The 22,479-nt window shown below is 42.3% G+C and overlaps 1 protein-coding gene and 1 non-coding gene across 7 annotated transcripts in view; both read left to right on the top strand.

Annotated features, from left to right (window-relative positions):
* The window catches only part of Ncoa2 (nuclear receptor coactivator 2), a 220,002-nt gene that overhangs the window by 26,764 nt on the left and 170,759 nt on the right, over positions 1-22,479 (top strand). The gene's annotated exons all lie outside the window — the stretch shown is intronic.
* On the top strand, positions 11,840-11,943 carry LOC121458579. Its single transcript, XR_005975860.1, has one exon. It is a non-coding gene; the product is annotated as a U6 spliceosomal RNA (small nuclear RNA).

Raw genomic sequence — 22,479 nt, 5'->3', positions numbered from 1 at the left:
CTGTTCTGAAACTAGCTCTTCTAGATCAGGCTGGTCTTGAACTCACAGAGATCCACTTGCCTCTGCCTCTCGAATGCTGGGATTAAAGGCGTGCACCACCACCGTCTGGCACATAGATTATATTTATTGATGAATTTTTCTTTTCTTTTTTATGAGGGTCCTGGGGATTATTTTTTAGTTTTTATTTTTTTTTTTATGAGCACTAGTGTTTGGCCTGCCTGTATGTCTGTGTGTGTCAGGTCCCCTGGAACTGGAGTAACAGACAGTTGTGAGCTGCCATTGAACTGGGGTGCTGGAAATTAAACCGGGGTCCTTTGGAAGAACAATCAGTGCTCTTAACCACTGAACCATCTCTCCAGCCCCTGATGAATTTTTCTTAAATACACAAATGAACCTTGTCTTCTTGACCTTTTTTTTCTAAATGTTTCATAGACCCAAATAGAAAAGCTAAACTATGAAAGCTTTAGAAAAAGATAATACGACTTGAGCCCAGGCGAGGATTTGTTGGAATGCCAAAGGACTAATGATGAAAAAGTGATGCATAGGACTTTACAATTAATGCTCTTTGTCCTAAAGAGACTGTTAAATGAAAATGCAGACCACAGATTGGAAGAAACCAACATGTAAAATCTGTAAAGAGGAGCTGAGTATGTATGGTGACACATGACTGTAACCCCAGCTCTGGTTGAGACAGGAAGATTGCAAGCCTGGGCATCAGGTGAGTTCAAGGCCAGCTTGAGCAACAAAGTGAGACCCTGTCTAATAAAAGAGACAATGCAAAACACAGACAAGCCAGTCTACTAAATCAAAACCAAATAAAACCAAAACCACCCTACCTTTAAAAAAAAAGAAAGAAAAAAGAAAACAGGGAACTCCTAGGCTTTAACAGTCCAGTTTTTAAAATGTTTGAGAAGCTAAACATAAACAGGCCATTCTCAGAAAGACTTGTAAATGTGAGGCTATATGGTGAGTAAGCCCGCCCAGCGTCTGGAAGCCTTTCCTGTAGCTTAAATTTCCATAGAGAGAAGGGTTAAAAAAGGGGCACGCCTGGGATGTCTGCAGTTTCTCAGAAAGCATCTCCTCAGCGTTCTCTCAGGATGGACGCATGTGTCCACTAGTCTGTATATGTGAATGTTTATTGTTGCTTCTTCATACAGCTGGGGCTTGAAGAAGCCCAGTGTCCAGACAAGGGGAAAGTCACACATGGGAAAAAAAACAACTAGTCTGACATCCCTCCCTGTGACTGTAAAGATAACAGTCACATGGATGGCTGGCAGGCATGCTGTGTAAAAGGGACCAGACTACACTCTATGTCTTTTTTGTGAAGCTATGTGGTGTGCATCTGTTGTCTGATGGTGGATCTACCTTGTGAACAGTGTGCCATACGCCAGTGTTAGTCACTTCATGTAAGATGGAAGGCTTCTCTTGGTAGACTCTGTACCCAGAAGCATATACACGTGGCCTTGGTTAAATTCTAAAGCTATCTAAATTTAGTATTGGTGGCACTTTAGTGGGGGTGTTTTTGGAGCCTGATAGGGTATACTTACTCTGTATAAGCTCGAACTGATCTTAGCAGTTGTGGATGCTAAGTACTCTGATCTAACTTTTGAACTAATATGCTATTCTGTCCCCCCCCCTTTTTTTTTGCTGCCGTCCTTTGTGAGTGGATGACCTTTGAAAATTTTAGACCAGACTCTGGTTTCCAGAATCACAGTTTTAAATTCTGTTTGGATTTTTTTTTGGGGGGGGGAGGGGGTCTATAGGGTTTCAAAATGTCTGGGTTATATTTTTGTTGGTTTGTTTCTCTTGCCCATTAATTCAATATCTGATTCTTTTGTTAAGTTGACTAATATAGTTAATGTGATTTAGCCTGTTTTTTCATAGTACTTTAATATTAATCATTTATACGGAGAGAAGTATATATTTGTGAATATTTATATTTTGTAATCAATAGATTTTACTTATTTGCTATCAATAGACTATTGTTTTGAAGTGATCCCCTTTCAGCTTTTAGAATAAACCCCTCAGAGGTCCCTGTGATGACGACACAAAGGAACAAGGGGTTTCCATCGGGGGTTCTTGTCTGCCTGGCTCTCAGGCTCTCACAGTTCTTGTGATTAGTGGTTTTGTTTTGGTGGGTTTTGTTTTGGGGGGGGGGGGTTGTTTGTTTGTTTTTCAAGACAGGATTTCTCTGTAGCTTTGAAGCCTGTCCTGGAACTAGCTCTTGTAGACCAGGCTGGTCTCGAACTTACAGAGTTCTGCCTGGCTCTGCCTCCTGAGCACTGGGATTAAAGGAGTGCGCCACCACTGCCCCGCTTGTGGTTAGTTTTTAAAAAACCAAGACAACAGGTTTATCCTCCCCTTATTAGAGCTGTCCTTGACAGTAGTGCCATACTCTTTATGTACATCAGAGGTTTCTATAAGCCTTCGTACCTCCCTTGTTCATTTGGTATTGCTGTTTTAAGTGTATTTTGAAGCATTCTATATGTATTCTATTATGTATTTTTTAATTGTATAATACAGAATACATTTCAAGATTTATTGTCTCACTACTTTGAAACCTGTAGGATACTAATATATGTACATGGCTATGCTTACCCTTATTTTTCGTGCAACAACATAACATGTAATTATTACTTAAAATGACAGCAAAAGTTACGTGCATCTATTTAGCTTTTTTTTGTTTTGTTTTTGAGACAGGGCTTCAGTCTAACTATAGTTGGCCTGGAACTCATAGAGCTGCTGCCTCTGCCTTCCGACACTTCGGCTTCTTCCTTTTCTTGTGTGGCATTGGTGATCAATACAAGCCGTTACACATCCTAGCAAAGCGCACTCAAGCCTGGAGATATATAATCTTAAATCACTTGTCAGTCACTTACTGCTGGTCAGCTCTCCTGCATGGCTAGACTGTCACCTGCCTTTTCTCTCTATCACAGGCTTCTTAAAGCTTGGCATGAGCTCCACCCGCATCCTCTCCCTCTCTCCTATTTCAGTAGATTCTGCCTGCAAGTTTTTTGAGATAAGGTCTTATGTATTCCAGTCTGCCTCCTTGAACACCTCATGCCCTTGCTTCTAGCTCCCTATTGCTGGAATTACAAGTATGTGCCACCATGCTTGCTTAACAGTGAGATTCGTTACCTAGACATACATACAGTAAAGGTTTTTATTTCACGGTTCACATAGCTAGGAAGTAATCTTAGAGTGTTACAGGAAAGGAAGCCTGGCGTTTCTGACAGGCAGCGTTGTTAGTCTCTTGTTCTCTGCACTGTGCTCATTTTTTCTGTGTCATGTGATCAGAGAAATCTAGAATCCCGTAAAATTACTGGGGCGGTTGTATGCTCGTTTTTTGTAACTTATTTCACTCCTTAGGCAAGCACAGAGTTAAAGGGCCCGAGGACCAGACAGCCTTCCTATACTCTGGAACTGACTCCCAATCTTGTTTAAGCCTCTGGCTATTCCTGTCAGCCTCTAGGGCTGTGGTTCTCAACCTTCCTAACACTACAACCTATAAGTTAAGAACCACTGCTCTAGCGTATGCCCTTCCCTGTGCAGTGGTTGACATTACTTCAGCTTAACCACCGATGATGGTTAAGTGGAGGTTAAGAGGTTCTGTGTCCTCTGCCCCTGAAGACACAGTGAAAGGCATTGTGGATTAGCTGGGTGTTTGCTTTCCTAACCCCAAGCCTGAGGTCCAGGAGATCGCACTGCTCTCAGCCAGTCTCAGAGAGTCATGGCTGGTGCCATATTTGTAATAAGTCTTTTTGTTTGCAGCAGACAGTGTAGCCCAGAGACATACTTACAGTTTGCCATCCTCCTGCCTCAGTCTCTGGAGTGCTGGGATTTCAGATCCAAATCACCTCACCTCGCCTGTAAGGCAATTTTGATAGAACTGTCAAAGAAGAGCAACTTAAGGAAATCCAGACTTAGAAAACCAGATTAATCAAGGCTGATTTATTCATTTTATGTTGGTGTATATTCAATTTTATACACTCAATTACACATTCAATTTTATCAAAGAACCAGTTGTACTAAGACTTTCTTAAATGAGTATTTTCCAAACTGTGTTTAAACTGTTTGAGTTACAGAAATTGAATTTGTGTATAATCTTTCAGTGTGTCAAATGAACTGTGAGTTTCCAGGAAATCTACCCATTTTGTTAACGATGGAGATATTACAGCATCTCCAAACTGTTCCTTAAGCTTATTCTTTTAGTATGACTGTCAATGTGAAGTGTAAAGAAGTGAATGCACGATGAGGAACGAGTTAATAATATGATAGTGCCTGGAAGTGACAATACAGCACATCCAGCTATTGCCCTTCCCTGGAGGACTCTCACTATAGTTTTTGGAGGACACCAAATGAGTCACTGTTTCAGTTCAGTAGCCAATATAGCAGAGATGTGAATTCATTATTTCCTAGAAAATTACAGGATACATTTTAGGCTAGGAATGTAGCTCAGTTGGTAGATAATGTTGGCGTATCATTCGAGAGGCCTTAGGTTCGGTCCCCAGCAACTCTTAAACTAGGTATGATGGCATGCGCCTCTATCCCAGCATTCAGAAGTGGGGAGGTGTTTATAGGATATTATTTTAAGGTGTGTTACTTTTGTAACGCTCTGAACATTTTTTAATGAGGCAAAGGTGTGTTTGATTAAATAAAACTCACCCACGGTCCGGAGGCTACATCAGCAGCTAGCTGACAGGAAGTTGTAGGGAGGAGCCAAGAGAAGCACAAGGACTTCTTGGGAGATGTGAGGAGGTGAGCTAGGTGAGGGGCTTGCTATTCAGCCTCTCTGGGAAGCAGGATTCCACCTCAACCATTGAATCTTGAGTTCTTTAGTGGGGCAGAGATGTAGATAAGTTCTCTTAGTAGCTTTGAAAGAGTTGATGCCTGAGGAAACAGAATTTCCCTAGGCTGCTGCTTTTCTTGCAAAGCTGCTGCTGGTAGGAGTTGCTGATTAGGAGGATAACTGTAGGCTCAAAAGGCAGCAGCAAAAAAACAACAAATGTCATACTGACAGGGAGGAGTCAGATCAAGATTATCCCGTGTTGTTATTAATAGCTAGTTCAAGACCAGCTTGAGCTATATGAGACTCTATAGGAATATAACACACACACACACTGCCACAGGGAGTGTTTGGAGAAGGTCATTCTGACTTCACTCAGTTACGTGCACTCTAGCATTTTCCTTTTGAACACTTCAGGCCAGTGACAACTGTCCTGATTATCGTATCAGTAGGGTTTGTTAGGTGACACTCAGGGAAAGATTGTGAACCTTTAGAGCCTTGTGCTCATCCAGCAGCCTGAATTGGGCATGGCATTTTTTCAGAAGCTTGGTAGCCAGTGCCTTTAACCCCTTACCTGCTGAGTTGTCTTACAGATCTTCCTGGTATAGATGCAATGACTGTTTCTCTCCCTTTCACTTCTTCTGGTCTTTCATCTACCTTCACTGTCCTTGGAGATGTAGTTTCCTGAAACTCCACCCTGTCTGGCAGCTTGTCTGTGTCTTGTGAGTTGCCTGTTTGGGGAAGGACTGGCTGAGAGGATCCCACAGCCTCCCCTCTGCTCCCTTCACCTTTCCTTCAGCCAGTGTAGCTCTTCATCAGACTTCACCCACATAGAACACCCTTACTGAGGGCATTCTGTCTAGAATGATCTCCATTCTAGGCCTTGCTCGTGCTTCGCAGCTCTAGAGAACAACCCCCAGTGTCTTCCTCAGCCTCACATCTTGAGGTACTGCTAACTCACTGTACCTCATAAGAGCTGTCAGGCTTTGCATTGTCCTGCGGCAGGATGACACCTTTGCACAATCTGCCTTACTTCCTAGTCCTCATTTGGAAGTGGAGCAAGAACAGAGACCTACTGCAGTCATGTTCAGAGTGTGTACTGAACATATCTGAACATGGGAAGCCCTGAGGAGCACACCTGCAGTTGTGAAGTAGAAGATCTGGAGCCGCTGCTCCAACGTCCTAGACTTGAGGACACTTCTGTAAAATGACTTCATTGACCTGACGCGTCTTCCCGCTTCTTTTATGTCAGCGGTCTTCCTGTAATCGTCTTTTTTTTTTTTAAACTTAGTGTTTAAAAAGTAGTTCTTAAAACATTGTTAGCACTTATATTCATATTTATTATACTGAGAATTTTCTAACATTTTGAATGGTACCATTTAATACATGGAAACTGATAATCAAACATTTAAATTGAAACTGTTTGTTCCAGGAGCTAGTTTTTACTAAAAGCCGTAGCGCTGTGTTTATTGGTCCCTATATGCAGCAACTCCACAATTCGTGTTACCCTCTCAACAGTCATATTTTTATATGTTATTGGTGTAACTATTACACTGTTGGTCGTCTTTCACTGTATCTGGAAATGTAGTCCACCTCCTGAGGACCAAAGAGAAGAAACAGTAGCAATTAATGCCATTATGCCTATGGTGCTTTAGAAATTGGCACACATGTTCTCACGTTAATCTCACAAATGCTGTTATTTTGAATTTGTTTCAATTCAAAACAGTGTTCAGTGTGTCCTAATGATACAGCAGCTGAAATGAGGGCGGCGTGATAGGAGAGAATAGAGTGAGCTTCGGGGTGCATCTGAAAGGGGGTGGCTACAGTGGAAGGAGCCTGGGTACAGTATTTTTAAAACTTCTCTCCAAGCACAGGCAGGTGCCCGAGGGCTAGATGTGCAGTTAGATAGGGGTGGTTGCTCCTGCCTTCCCTTGGGAGTACCATGGAGACTCCTGCAATGCTTGCCAGGGGGAAGTCCCTGCATGTAGACTTGGGGTACATTCCCTTTTGGCAGTCTTCAGGAGTCTTACCTTTATGAACATTCAGTGTTTCTAGGGTAAAAGCCTCTTATGTCAGAGATTACAGAGTTTGTTTTGACTAGCCTCTGCAAAATGTGTTCATTGGGTTCCTTGCAGCTTCCTGGGAATCCCGTCTCTGTCTGAAAGTCTGAATCAAGAACAGTAATCATTTAGTATGTACACCAAGCTTCCTGGAGATTGAACCCAGGGTCTGGTTGGTGCTAGGCAAGTACTCCAGCATCGCAGCCTCCTTTACTTCTTCCTTTAGACAGGGTCTAAGCTGCTCAGCCTGTATCCCTGGCAGGACAAGCCCATGTAACAGGTTTGGCTCCAAGTTAAAAAAAAGGGGGGGGGGAAAGAGGCTACATAACTTTGCAGGTTAAAGACATGCAGGAATTAGATATATAATTTTGAATAGAATGTTTAAGAAAAAACAAAAAATAATAAAGAATTAAACATTTTAGGTAGAAGAGCCATTTGTAACTTTCAAGTTGACAGTGATTAAAATTTTATATAGTCATCTGTATGTATATATATGCCTATATACATATATGTATGTTATATATATACGTATATATGTAACACATACACATCTTTGTATTCACTGCCTTTCCCTCAAAGCCCTTGAGGTTGTTTTAATTTGAGCACAAATTAAATTGTGACTAAGGCCAGAGTGGAGGCAGTTCATTTAGAAACACTTAATATCCTTAATATCACTCCCTCTTCCCCTCCCTCCCTCCCTCCCTCCCTCCCTCCCTCCCTCCCTCCTTCCTTCCTTCCTTCCTGTGCATTTGTGTTTTGCCTGCATGCGTGTCTGTGTGAAGGTGTCAGATCCCCTGAAACTAGTTACAGGCAGTTATGATCTGCCACGTGGGCGCTGGGAATTGAACCCTAGTCCTCTGAAAGAGCAGTCAGTGCTCCTAACTTCTGGGTCATCTCTCCGGCTTCTGTTCCATACCACCATTGCCTGCAGCAGAGCCATTGTTTCCCCTCTTTATTTCACCAGCCTGTGTCCTTCCTCAGTTCTCATGCCCCACTGTTGTGTAGACAATGCTTCCCCACTCATGTCCCAAGAGTACTATAGTAAGAGGCTCTCATAGATCTTTGGGATCTGCCTAGATTCAACTTGGAAGCCAGAACTGGGTCTTGTGGCTCTTGAGGCCTGGTCTGGACAGTGTGGGCGATGGTGGACAGAGTCCCTGCTCCTGACACTTCATTGCTAAGGAGTCTCCCTGGAGGGGAAGATGACCGCTTTGGCACTTGGCTCTCCCATTGTTCCACGGTTCCCTTGTTACTGTGAAGGTACCTGTTGGCCTGGGTTGCACAGGCCTCCCCAGCCCTCGTGGTTTTGCTGGATAAACTTTGTCCTTTTCATTGTCACTCTCCTCCCTGTTCTTCCTTTCCTCTTATTTTTGGATGGAAAACTTAAATGTTTATTTGTTACCACTGGTGTGGCCTCCATCCACACGGGGAACACTCAACACGTTTTTGAAGCCATTTGCTTGGATTTTCAAACGGCGCTGTGGGAAACTCAACTTCAATGAACATACATAAACATGGGCCATTCTCTTCTGGAAGAATACCTGTGGTTTACTTAAAGATAAAGCGGAAAGGAATGCTGTGATGTTGAATTTGGCTTTGAATTACAGGTCTAGAAGAATGTCTATGTGTAGAGTCCTGGATTTGTTAGGCCTGTCTACAATATTGTGTCTGTTTATACATATTTATTAGGTTGAAATGAATGTATTTTTTCCAGTTGTTTGGAAAGCAGCTATTATCTATCTCTACCAAATACTGATTTGTCTCAAATGTGTGTTAAAATAGAAAGGCTCAGGGCAGCGTACAGCGTTGCTGAATAAACGCAACGTTTGGTTTTTTGTCTTGAAACCCTCCTAGACTTGCACCAGACGGAAATGGTAATACCCGCCCCAGAGTTCCCACACTGTCGGCTTGAACAGACTGAAACACAAATGTTGCTGTATAGGACCTGCCTGGCTGTTTCAGAATAGTGCTTGGCCCCTTCCACACACTGAATAAATAGTGTTCATTTTGTAGTGCCACCAGGAATTAGAATAGGAGAGCACTGGAGAGACTGTCCCACACATGCGGTTTTGAGTCTTACCTCCTCTGTTTATGGCCCCATGACTGTAGTCATCTGCTCATTAGCATAGAGGGGGTGTAATGATGCTCATCACACTTTTACACTAAGGACTTCAATAGTTTAGTTCTCCCGAGATCTAACCTGACATGATGACATATGCCTTTAATCCTAGTGTTTGGGAGGCAGAGCAGGTGGATATCTGTGAGTTCAAGGCCAGCCTGGTCATAAATCTGAGTTCTAGGACAGCCAGAGCTACATAAAACAGACCCATTTCCAAGAAAAAAGCCCATTTATACTCTTTCTATTTTCAGCTTAACTTGGTTTCTCTTTGAAAGAAATTAATTTTCCTTAAAAATTCAGAATTACTGTTCTCAAGTTAATTGGCTGATTAACCATTTCCCTTGAGTGTCCAATGCTTTTTTTCTCACACTGCTTCATCTATTGTCTTCTCCATTTCCTGCCCCTCCCCACCCCGCACTGTATTTCCTGCCCCTCCCCACCCTGCAGACTGTATTTCCTGCCCCTCCCCACCCTGCAGACTGTATTTCCTGCCCCTCCCCACCCTGCAGACTGTATTTCCTGCCCCTCCCCACCCTGCAGACTGTATTTCGAGTGTGTAGTTTTGCCCTCGGATATGGCATTTCTTACCTTTTTCGTCCTAACTTTAGAACTTGAATGTTTTAGGCAAAAATTCTTTCATGGTGTTTTCAGATTTGTAGCTAGGATAATCTTCACCCCCACCGTGTCTCTGTTTCTGTCCCTGTCTCTCTCTCAACATTTCCTGGTCTTGAAGATTTTAGCTGCATGCACGTCCCGTCTAGTTGGAGAGCCATGTGTCATGGCTCTCCCCTTAGTTTCATACTCTTTGATTCTTTCTACCTGTATATCTTTATTTAGTTCTTCTGTCCACCAGTACTATATACATTGTATCACTTGTGGGAGAAATAGTTTATTTTTTCCTCGCTTGCTTGTTGAGACAGTCTCAATATGTAGCTGTGGCTGGCCTCTCCCTCTGCCAGAGTGCTAAAATTAAAAGCATAAACCACCACACCTGGCTCTAAAACATCATTTTATAATAATAAGATAAAGAATATTTTGTTTCTGGAATACTCCCAAAATAACCAGTGTTTTCTTAACTTTGTTTTGAGCAGTAAAAATAAAATTGTGTATGGTATCTCCACCTTTCTAAATATAAAATTGCAAGCTTTGACAAATATTTATAATGAGATATATAGACACAAATGTATATAATTAGAAATCTTATTGTATTTTTAAAATCACGCTCTGCTTAGACTGGCCACCTTGCTCTGTTCTCTTTGGTGTGAATGGAGTTGTACACCTTTGCACCTGGCTGCTTAGTGTTAGCTTATTTTTCTCATTGTGGACAGTTCCCCAGAATGCAGTCACACCCGGGCTATTTGTCCACTCACCAGGTAAGAGAGCTTTGTGGGCTGCTTCCAGATTCTAGTCTTTGCACCAAAGCTGCCAGGAGCCCTCACATGCTCTCTCGAATGAGAATGTCCTACTTAGACTCAGGCATTCGAGCACTTGGTCACTAGTTGGGGGAGGCTAGATGGTTCAGCCTTGCTGGAGGAGGTATGTCATTGCAGGGCTTTGAAATTTGAAAGGTCCACCTAGTTCCCATGTGCACTCTTCCTTTCTGTTAAAGGATGTGAGCTCTCACCTTTTGCAAGGCTTTTCCCTACCTCTCGCTGCCAGCCTGGAGTTGAAAGCCAAAACCAACTCTTTGTCTACGTTATCTTCTCACAGTAACAGAAAAGTAGGTATCTACTACACACCTGACCATAAATCTCCATTGTACGTTAGGGTTAGTATCCATGAATGGGCTTGTGGTAAATCTTAGCTTGTTTACTTAACTTGCTCAACAAACTCCAAAAGTTTGTAAAGAAACTTTTAAAGTAAGTGCCCAGTAGCTTTGCAGAGAATGGCCTCTAAATACACTTCTCTGCACTAATCTAACAAAGTACAGTTTCATTGCTGACTTCCCCCAGCTCACTCCAACTTACATGATCAACCTCACCCTCTCCACACACACGTTTGCTTGCTTTTTTTTTTTTAATTACATCTTTTTGGTCAATATAGTAAATTTTAAAGAGAGCAGCAGCATGCAGTGTGAGATGCCCTTGTCTGTCAGTGATGCTCAGGCACGGAAGGTGGGAACCTTAGGCCAGGTCACTTTGCTTGCTAAAACTGCGTATGTTCTGTGGTTTGGTTTAAAATACTTGAAAATTTCCAGAAGTTATTGCTTCCTTTGATTCTTCTTAGGAAGCTGAGTTTCTGATTCCCATTAACCTTTACTTGACTGTCCCAGCCTCTGAACTGACTTATGTGCTTGTTCAGATAAAGGATTGCGTTTCATAAATATTGACATTCTCTTTGGAGAATAGAAATTTAGAAATGTGCTTACTTGTAATTAAATTGTTTCAGATTTTATAATAATGAAGGTTTGGTTTTAAGATCTGTAAGATAGTTAATGGGGAAAACTAGAAACAGAATCTACTGTTTTTGAACAATAAGAGATAATATATAGCAAAATTTTTCATTTTTCCTTAACGAGTTAAAAAAGAGAGTACATACGATTTAAATTAAGTCTCTTCACCTCCCACCCCAGCTGAGGCCCGAGTCCAGGCTTCATGCTTAGTGTTCTACCAAATTAACCCCAAATTAAGTTTTTATAATCACAATTTTATTTAAAACGTGTTTAAAGTTTATTTTTAGTCTTTCATTGAAGCTACAGTTTTCTTGTAAACATGCCTTCTCTAGACAGAGTTCTGAGGTGTGGACTAGTGTTGAAAGCCGTTAAGAACTTAGATCAGGGTCTTCTCTTCAGAATTATCCAGAGTAATTCTAGACCAAATTTTGATTCATCTTATTATTATTTCAATTTGGCCCTTTAAACAAAGTTTATCTTTAGTGTTTGCTTTGGCAACACATTTATTAAAATTGGAACAATACAGAGGTTAGCATGCCCCCTTCACAAAGATCACATACAAATTCATGAAGTGCTCCATATTTTTTTTAAAGTGTAAATCTTTATTACTTAAATGATGTTTGGTCTGAGTGCACATTGGGATAGTACTCTACAAATAATATTTTAGTTGGCAAAGATACTTAATCCTGTTCATATGGAAAGGGAATTATAATTAAAACCAATAACCTGCCTTTCCACGGTTGTGGCTAGGGATGCTCTGGTGGGATGACTGACTGGGAGCATCAAGGCTTTTAGGGCCCTCTTAAAGATGTGTAATGAGCTGCCCTTAAATGCAAGGGTTCTGTTTGCACTAGTAATTAAATTCATACTGAAGACTGGTAGGGCAGCTTGCTATTTATGTGTTTTGTCTTGGGATTTTAGTAACTTAAAAGGTGAGATGAAGGGATTAAAAAGGGGAATTTTTAATAAATTGTAGTAGAAAAACATGTGCTAACTTCTCAGCTATTAACCAGTTTACCTGAAGACTAAGAACTTCAGCGCACACATCTAGGTCTTCCCTGCTCTTCACTCCAGGGGTAACTCAGGTGCCGTGCTTTACTCCTTGGTCCTAGGATGACTTTGGAGACATTAAAAGTGTGCTAGGACTTGCTTGATGATTCTAGGTGGATCAGTTTGCTTAGAGTGGGCTGCTGCTGTTTAATATGCAGTATGTTTTCCCACAGTCCTGTCTGAAGGTGGGGGGGCATCTCCTTGTGATAGGCACCATCAACGTTTCTGTGATTGTTTTGTCATCATCTTGATACTGTCCTTTGGTAAACAAGCACTTTTAAGTGTGATAACATTCAAGTTGTACTTGGTGTTGCTGCTTTAGTGCCATGTCCGGGGTGGCAAAGGCTCAGCTGTATGTGCTTAGGAGAGTTCTGTGGTTCCAGTCCTTAGTGGTAGGTATTTCTGTATTTGCTGTACATCTATTCTTTAACATGTGGCTGTTGACTTGGTTGAAAGTCATTTGACCACAGGTATCCAGCTCGCTTTTGGATCTGTAGTCTAGCACTACAACTATTCCCATTGTGGTATCTTGATAACAATTGTGAGGCTGATGAGTACAGGTCTTTCAGCATTGTTCCTTTACACTCTTTGTTTTGGTTATTTTGGGCTGTGGCATCTCCACATGAATTTGAAGATTCACTCTCCATTTCTATACAAAAAACCATTGTAATTTTAGTGGAGCTTAATTGCTGTCTAGTTGATTTGGGTATTTGTCATTTTAATGGTATCCTGGTGTTTCCCCTTGCAGTCTCTGGTTTCTGTCAGCAGCGGGCCATGGTTTTCAGTGCAGAGTCCTCACCTTGACTGTTAGTCAAGTATTGTAGTCTTTCAGTTGTTCATTGCTCTCATGCTCTCATGGAAATGCACACTGATTTTTCTATACTTTTTTTTTGTACACTGGTAGAAGAGGTGATCTAAAATAGATTTGAAAAGACTAGAATTTGACAAAAATACATGAGAAGCATGTTCCAAGCAAAGGAAACTCACTTAGTTTCTACCTTCACCACCCTCGGCAGAAGAGACAGAGCACAAACACCCAGAAAGCAGGGAAGAGCTGTATTGGGGAGAACAGCACATATAACCGTAGAGAAAACCTTGATGTCGGGAATGTCGGGCCTGGGCCAAGGGAAGATGACCTAGGCCTCACCAGTGACAATGCTCCTGGTTTAGTGAACACAGCTAGCGTTTGTAGTGGCTCCATTAGATGGTTCACAGTGCAGTGATGCGTTGTGAACCTTAAATCTGTGGCAAGGGACTAGGATGAAAAGACCCACGTGTACCCTTTCCAGGCAGAGCAGGAAGCCCTGTGTTCTTAAATGTTTCTGCTGGTTTTAAAATGTTAACCAACCAGAATTGATGATTGGCTTGCTTTTTAGGAAGAAAGGTATTTATTTACAGAAATTTGTTAAACGTCTTTCATATTGACATATGTAATGTTTGAAAGTGTCTAGGCATTATTTATCCTTTCTCCAATATTAAGTATAGACAGGGGTCTCTACAATTTTTAGTTTGTAAGTAGTGTTTTCCTGGGAGATCCTGGGGTTTTCTAAACCCTAAGACAGGTAAATATTCTTAATTAGGTTTCATGTGAAAATACCAAACACTTTTTTTTGTTGTTGTTTTGTTTTCCGAGACAAGATTTCTCTGTAACAGCCTTAGCTATCCTGGAATTCCCTCCGAAGACCGGGCTGGCTTCGTACTCACAGAGATCTGCTTACCTCTGTCTCTCGAGTGCTGGGATTAAAGATGTGAGCCACCATTGCCTGGCAAAAATTCCAAGCTCTTATCTGGTAGTTCCACTTAGCTTCCTTGCTGGTCCACTTCTGTTCCCAGAGAGAAGCCAGAAGCAGCAGATGGAGTTAGAAGCGTAGTGGAACCACGAGGATTGTTCCTCAAGAGTCAAGATGGCAAGCAGTGGGTTCCACTGTCTCTCACTGTTGAACTGTCCCTGTCGGACATGCTGTCAGTGGCAGTCTTTCTGTTGAATTTTGGGCATGACTTGGGGGAGATTTCTTAGCTGAGGGCTTTAGGCAGTATACAGTAGTTAGGATATGTCAGGAATTGATCCAGTCTCAGTAGATTAAAGATTCTTTGGGGATAGCATTCTCTTCCCAATATATAATACCTTAATTTTGTTGGATTTGCATTTACAGTATTATAGACAGTGTGCTAATTGCCATAGTGTCGGTATGGGTTAGACAACTCACAAGCATTTGAGGACCAACATCTGTGCCAAACACTTTTAATTACAGCAGGCTTTGATTGTCTTGATTTATCCCATAAATAAATTCATTATATTGGAACTGCTCAAATTTCTGAGAACAGTTATTTACTCTTCGAGAATCTGTTACTCAGAGTGCACATCTTCTACTCTTAAGCAGACTGCTGGGGTTTTCCTTAGAAATGTGTGTGTATGTGTACAAACATTTGCATGAGTGCAGACATGCCACTGTTCATCTGTTGTGGTCAGAGGAATCAGTTCCCTCCTGCCATCATGGTCCCATGGATAAAAGTCAGGTCATCAGGGAGCAGCCATCTTTAACTCCAAGACATCTCAGCAATACAGGTTGTTATTTTTAAAGATTGATGTTATGCAAGTATATTCTTCATAGAAGATGAAGCATGTTTTCATTATCCTTAGCATTGAACTCTTCATGAATACCTAAGAGACGCAAATGTTTCCCTGACAGACACCATAGGCTAGATTTGCACACACTGTATATTTCCTTCTTTCTGTTTTTTATGAGACAGGGTCTCATGTAGCCTAGGCTGGCCTTACGTTTGCTTGATAGCTGAGGATTACCCTGAACTTCTGATCCCCCTCTACCTACCTCCTAAATGTTGGGATTACAGGTATGTGCCACCACACTTGGTTCATACAGTGCTGGAGATGAGATGCAGGGCTTCAAGATTGTGAGTTAAGCACTCTGCTTGCTGAGTTACAGCCCCAGTTTCCTTTTTCTTTGTTTCCTTTCTTTTAATTGTACAGGTGTCTAAACTGGGTATGATTAAGTATTTTAAAGTGTCACGTAGTTATATAGTGATGATTTTATTTAAAACCAATTTAGGTCATTTAAAAACTGCAAACAGGGGCTGGAGAGATAGCTCAGAGGTTAAGAGCATTGTGTGCTCTTCCAAAGGTCCTGAGTTCAATTCCCAGCAACCACATGGTGGCTCACAACCATCTGTAATGAGGTCTGGTGCCCTCTTCTGGCCTGCAGATACACACACATACACAGAATATTGTATACATAATTAATAAATAAATATTTTAAAAAACTGCAAACAGTCTAAGAAAATAAAAGTGATGGGTGTTTTGTATTGCTGGTGGTGGTTTTGTGTTTAGAATTAGAGCTGAAACCTCTGTTAGAGGAACGTAGACTGGCACAAATAAAGAGAGAGTAATGTTTTCTTTTACGTCTGATGTTACAGCATGTTGATGGCCTCTGGAGCAGGGTTCAGTGGGCAGTGTGTGAAATGAAGATTAAAAATGAGACTGGTGTTCTGGTAGTTAGCCAGTGCCTTTATAAACACACCTGAAGGTCATTGGAGAGCTGAAATGTACCCCAGAAGTGATTATGCTACAGCATACAGGATCATGGAATAGTGCACTTAAATTGTAGGGCTCACACTGCCATGACGGAGTTCTGGGTAATGGGGAGGGGGGCTGGTTGCTGGCACTGATACTCAAAAACTGTGCGAAGTAGGAAGGCACGAGGCTGAAAGGCTCTTGCCCAGCTTCTCCCGCTTCTCCCTAAGAGACGTGCACGACTTTGACAACTCTCTCTCACTCTAAACCTTCAGCCTGTGCTTCCTTTGGGCTCTTTGGGTGTGTTAAGATTGAACACAGACTTGCGCGTGTTAGGCAAGCCTTCTACCTGACCTTCTTTCCTGTTCTGTAGGACTTATAGTTCTGGTTTTTACCAAGTATGTGTGATGTTTGATTTTTAAGGTCTCTTTCACCTATTCTACCAAAAGAGATTTTTCCAGATTATAAACCAGCATTATTTTCAAAATTTCCTGTTAATCATAACATTTAAAGATGAGTTAGTTTTCTTTACACAGTAAGGTGGTTGGTTTTCCTAATTATTGGTGATAACTCTGTCTGATCTCAACCTTATGTCAGATTGCTGCAGTTGTCAAAACATCGTTTGCCTTAATAATTTGGACACAACAACTTAATGTTTTCTAATGGAAGAAATAGAAGCTCTCAAAAGTAAACACTTTAAAATGAAGGCATCTCAGTTTAGGGTGGTTTGAATGAGCCGTAATCCTCCATTATGTGCAGAAGGAAAGCCTGTCTCCTGGTGTCACCTGCTGTGAACGCTTCTTCTCTGGATGATAGCAGACTGCATCAGAAACAAAGTCCACACTTCATCTGGCTACCCTATTTGAGTAGGGCACGAGATGTAGGTAGATTGTGAATAATTTATTACATCATAACAAACATTTAGAACAGAAAATCTGAGAGTGCATTACATTATAGTAACAATAATTACCTTTTTGGGGGAAGCTTGGGCTTCAGCTGTTATGTGCACGATTGAGATGGATTTCTTAACTATTCCCATCTTTACTGTGAGCACCTAGTATACTTCATAGTTCATTCAAAGTAATAGGCAGTAAATGATCATTTAATTATAAAAATTAGTAGAGTTACACACAATTTTGTAAGAACAGGTTACTACAATTTGGAAAACTTTGAAGAGTTGACATGTCATAGTGGGTACCATCCTGGGCATAGGTCGCGTGTTACCTTTAGTTTATACCGAATGGGGGGTATGGTGAGAGAGCCTTGTTCCAGCCTCAAATTTTGATCCACATAAACTGGGAGCATTGGCGATTTTCTTTTCAACAATTTGAGCTCCAGCTTCCTCAGCATTAGTATTAACTTCACAATGGATAAAAATATTACTGTAAAAGCACCCAGTACTTTGGAATATAGTGACTATTTATTAAAAAGATTAAAAGGGTTTAAACCACACAAGACTAGTAGTGATTATTTTAAAGCATTGCTTTGAGCATTCTGTTAAAAAGTAAATTATAAGGTTAATTGGATCATGTGCATGGAGAGATAGATCCCTTGTGACACTTTGAGAACTTAAAGAGCTGCAGTTATAGAAGAATGCGTTCTTTGTGATGTGTGTGTGTGCATGTTTGTGTTTGAGAGGAGGTGTTTGTGCTCACGTGCCTGTGTATGGAGGCCAGAGGCTACCTCAGGCATTGTTCCTTGGGGGTGTTCACTTGTTTTGAGGTAGAATTTCTCACTGGCTTGGAATGGACTGATTAGGCAAGCCTGGGAGCCAGAAAGTCCCAGGAATCCTGGAATTCTGGTCTCCCTCCCCTCCCCCTTTGTTTTCTTTTCTCCTTCCCTTCCTCCCTCCACCTTTTACTTTGGTAGTATTTGATTTTATTTATTATCTTATTTTTATTTTTAGTGTTTCAAGACAGTAGCCTTAGATGTCCTGGAACTCTGTCTATTAATTTTATTTTTAAGTGAGTTTTTAGAATTGAACTCTTGTCCCTGGGTTTGCATACAATGTAGGCAGGTAGACTGAGCCATCTCCGTAGCCCAGAAATGACTCTTTTTTGAGCAAAGCCAAACATTGACCAAATAAGAAATTGCAATCTTCAAGATACAAACTATAGAATAAGTAGACCAAAATGAAATCAGTGAGTTGCCTGCCAAGACTTAAAATTGCATCAAAGAAATCCTCTGAAGACACAAACCCGGGGAAATATTCTCTGGTGGTCCATTGACCCAGCTGATACCCGCGTGTAAATTATATCCACCCAGGTATGAAAAATGGGAGTATCACTTGAGGTCTTTGTCTAGATTTCCTTTTATACTTACTAACAGAAAAGTGTTGAAAACATTCTATTGGGAATGTTCTTCCTGAATTAGCAGAGTTGGTGGCTGGGTGTCCAGCCTGACCCCTTCCATAGCAGCTGTGCTTATAAAGTAATGGACCTTCTCAGTATTTTTTGTTGTAAGTTTTCAGAGGACTTATTGGAAAATTCTGTGTTGGTTAATCTTGCTACATTTTAAGGAATTTTAAATGAACAAATGATAGTCATGAAAGCAATACCCTTTATGAGAACACTTTGACTGCTCAGTCTGTGAGGCTACTCGGCTCAAGGCCTGGGCTGGTGCTGAAGGCATGCGGATCCTCGGAGAGCCTCTGGTCTTTAGTTCTCTGTGGAATGCTGGGTTCTGATGGCAGTTGAGGATGGTATAGAAGCAGCAACCAAGGAAAGGTACGCACCAGGGAAGAGTAAAGACGGGTCTGCACAAAGCAGCAGCTTTTCCTTTGGATCTTCTTGTATTGAGCCACCCACTCCGGAAGCTGCTCTTCCTTCTTCTTTTAACCTAACTCTTCTAGGAAATACCCTTGTAGACCACCCACTTAAATCCAGTCAAGTTCCCAGCTAAGGTTATCTGTCACAGCCACTGTAGAACAGTTTTCTGTGAATAGTGTGCTTGGGTCCTGAATATGCACGGCATTCTGTGAAAGAGTATGGAAACATTCTGTCTTGCTGTTATTCATAATAAGGCTTTATACACACTCGAGATAGATGCCATATGATGTCAAATGAAAATAGCTGTGGATATACCACAGTGTGCTAACACGTGTTCCTTGGGGCTGTTAATATTAAAGAAGATGCAATTGGTGTGACTGGATAGGGACCTTTGCTAAATTTCTCAATTTCATGCTGGAATCACAACAAGGGAAGAGTGTTTTATAAACATTAGTTTTGGGATGAAGAGCTCCCTTACGCACTGGAGTGTAATCTTGTAGAAACTCATCCTGTTCCACATATAGATGTAAAACAGTTCACAACGACATAGCCATAATAGAGCATTAAAGAAGTAGTGACAAGATTTCTGTCTCCTTCGTAAGAAGATATGAAGGTGTTCCCCACTGTCAGAAATTATCGTCTGCTGACTTGAGACACAAAGTCACTTCTTGAACTAAAACTCGGGAAGTACAGTTGGTTCCAGTCGGATCCACACAGAGTGTTGGAACCACCCTACACCCTGCACTTCTATCAGGTGAAGTTTCTCTCTGAACCTTTGCTAATCATCTTTTTCTTTGTGTGCAGCTGTGGATGTGCCTTTCACCTTATCTGTTAGAGTTTCTCAGGTAAATTTGTTTTTATGGTTTTTGGATATTTTTAGTTTATTATTGAGGCAATTTCAACAATGTGTACTTTTCTACATACAATATTTTTCGTTGCACATCATTTTCAAGTGTCAGCTTTGAGTTGTCTGCAGTATTCTTTGCTGTTGTACCTGTGATTCTCATTATGCCCTCCCGAAGTTCTCTTTATAGCTGCCCCACCCTGGGGTCTCCCCCATGCTAGACAAGAGCTTTGTTTGACTTCCTTGACTGGACATGCCTACTACTGTTGCTGTTTTACTGTGATCTAGCCTAGGACCTTGTGGATACTAGGCAGGCGCTCTCCCATTGAACTAAACATTCAGCTCGGCTTTATACACCTCATGTTTTGCCCCCAGCATAATTCTTGTGGCCACCAGGTCCCTGATGACCTCTTAACTGAACTGAGCTTGACCTCAGTACCTCTGGCCAGTTGTCCATGGCTGTGGCTAGCTTTCCTTCCGGCTTTTGCCTCACCTCTTAGTCATAAAAATGATTTTTTTCTCTCTACCCTACCAATATGCTCTTTTTCAAGTGATCTCATTCACCTTTGTGTGAGTAGCTTCTAAACCTGCCTGACCTTTCCTGAAGCTCTGACTGCTTGCTTGACATCTGGCTGGTATCTTGCTCACACCTTCAGTGTCACCCAGTGTCACAGGACAGACTGAAACCAGTTGCCTCCCCCACCCAAACCAGTTCTTCCCTAGTCTCCTGGTTTCTGTGCTCTTGCACCACACACCTTATAGCGACCAGCCTCCTACTGTCCGCATCTCTGTCTGGGTGCACCAGTAGTGATCAGCCTCCTACTCTCCGCATCTCTGTCTTGGTGCACCAGTAGCGACCAGCCTCCTACTGTCCGCATCTCTGTCTGGGTGCACCAGTAGTGATCAGCCTCCTACTGTCCGCATCTCTGTCTGGGTGCACCAGTAGTGACCGGCCTCCTACTGTCCGCATCTCTGTCTGGGTGCACCAGACCTCCTCATGCAGTCACTTTCCAGTTCTGGCCAGATGTTCAGTATGGCCGACTGTACCCTTGCAGCTGCCAGCATGCCCAGACCCTCTCTTGGGGTTTAGTGCCCTGACGAAATAGGCAGGAAGTTCGTACCTTTGCCTGGTCTTCTACAACACTGGCCAGGCACACCTGTGTGGGTTGCTTGGTCCCTTATGACCTCCCTGGTCCTGTGATTCAGCAAACGAATTTGGGCTCTGTTCTGCCTTCCCCAGATTCATCTTCTCAGGGAACCCTGCTGCCCACATCTCTGCTTTGGCAAAGGAATCAAGGGCCCTCTCCTGGAGCCTCTGCAAAACCCATAGACTGTGTGCCTTTGTAGGTAATTCATGTCAGTTCTGTGCTGTGCAGGTGGCTGTCTGGAGCTGTTCTCTTAGCTGGCTCAGCATCTCTGTGTGTGGTGCCTACTGGGCAGAACCGTCTCTTACTCATCTTTTTCTTTCTTGTTGTCTAAGCAGTTAGCACAGACCGAAAATACTGATTGAGAAGAATTAAACTGTTGCAGTTGGCTTTAGTTTCTTTTAATGAAACTTCTAATCACTTTCTTCCTAAGAATCCTGTATTCCCTGCTGTGTTGAAGGGTGGTGTACTTACCCATGCCAGTGACACACCATTTCTTCTTCTCCCTTCTCAGCCACCACAGGGTTTCTCTGTGTAACAGCCCTGACTATACTGACCAGACCAGGCTAGGCTCAAACTCCCAGAGAGCCACCTGCTTCTGCTTCCCAAGTGCTGGTATTAAAGGTGTGCACTACCACCACCTGACACAGCCTCTTCTGTGTAGCCCTACTCCCGAGTGACCAGCATCTACTAACTTATTTTTCTTAATTGCATAATAAGGCTTTGGCATTCATTGATTTATAGTCTAACAGGCCTAACTTCTATATATTTTCCCCCGGTGGTGGCCGTGCACACCTATAATCCCAGCACTCGGGAGGTCGAGACAAGCAGATCTCTGAGTTCGGGGCCAGCCTAATCTACAAAGCAACTTCCAGGACAACCAGGACTACAGAGAAGCCCCCGGGGGGGGGGGGGGGATTCTTTTTACAGCTTTTAACAATTCATGATAGTATTATAAAATATAAGGTAAGAGCTACTGTGTGTGAGTTGAGTACAGATCTGTAAATATCAGAACAAATCTCACTGTCCTTGTCTGTTCCCTTCACCTGTAGAACAAAGGAGATTCAAAGAGATGTGACCCATTTTATTCACATTAAAAAATCCTTTTTGGCCACCCGTGTCTCTGCAGCTGCATCTTATGCTGATGGGATTTGCCATTATTAACATGGTGGCTTTGAAGGGGAAATCACAATTAGCTTGTCCCTTAGCCGGTCAGCATTCTGAGCCTGATGAAATCCCACCCAGTTAAACAGTTGGGAATAACTGGGGGTGGATACACTCAAATCGCAGTCAGTAGAAACTGGCTGACATGCCTAACCTTTGTTTTTCCTCAGCCTGACAGATTGAATGTGGAGATGGATGGTCTAGCTTGTCTTTACCTTCCATCCTCCTTCCCCTTCTCCCTTCCCTCCCTGCCTGCCTGCCTGCCTGCCTGCCTGCCTTGCACTGGCTCTTCCTGGTGGTCTGTGGTGGAGGCGCTAACTAGGCACCTGCAGTCCAGCGGCAGGCTGTGGAGCTTCTCTCGTGGGTCGTTTGGGATAGCACAGCGTCTTCATTTTGTGAAAGGAAACAGCTTGCTGTGCTGGCATTTTTCAAAAGGAAGAGGCAGCTAGCTCAGGTTCAAATTGATAGTCACTTCAGTGGTAAGCTGAAATTCCAGCTTTAGCCGGTATAAGAATACTGTGCTTTTTGCAGACCCAGACCTGGACCTAAGTCTCATTTTGCCTGTCTCTGTCAACAGAGATGTTGCAAGAAGAAATAATTACGCTCAACAACCACTTTGATA

Source organism: Microtus oregoni, unplaced genomic scaffold (genome assembly GCF_018167655.1).
Source record: "Microtus oregoni isolate MIOR12 unplaced genomic scaffold, Mior012 000017F_ref0000208, whole genome shotgun sequence".
Lineage (NCBI taxonomy): Eukaryota > Metazoa > Chordata > Mammalia > Rodentia > Cricetidae > Microtus > Microtus oregoni.
Note: the sequence above shows the minus strand (reverse complement) of the source record. Positions and strands in the feature narration are given on the sequence as shown.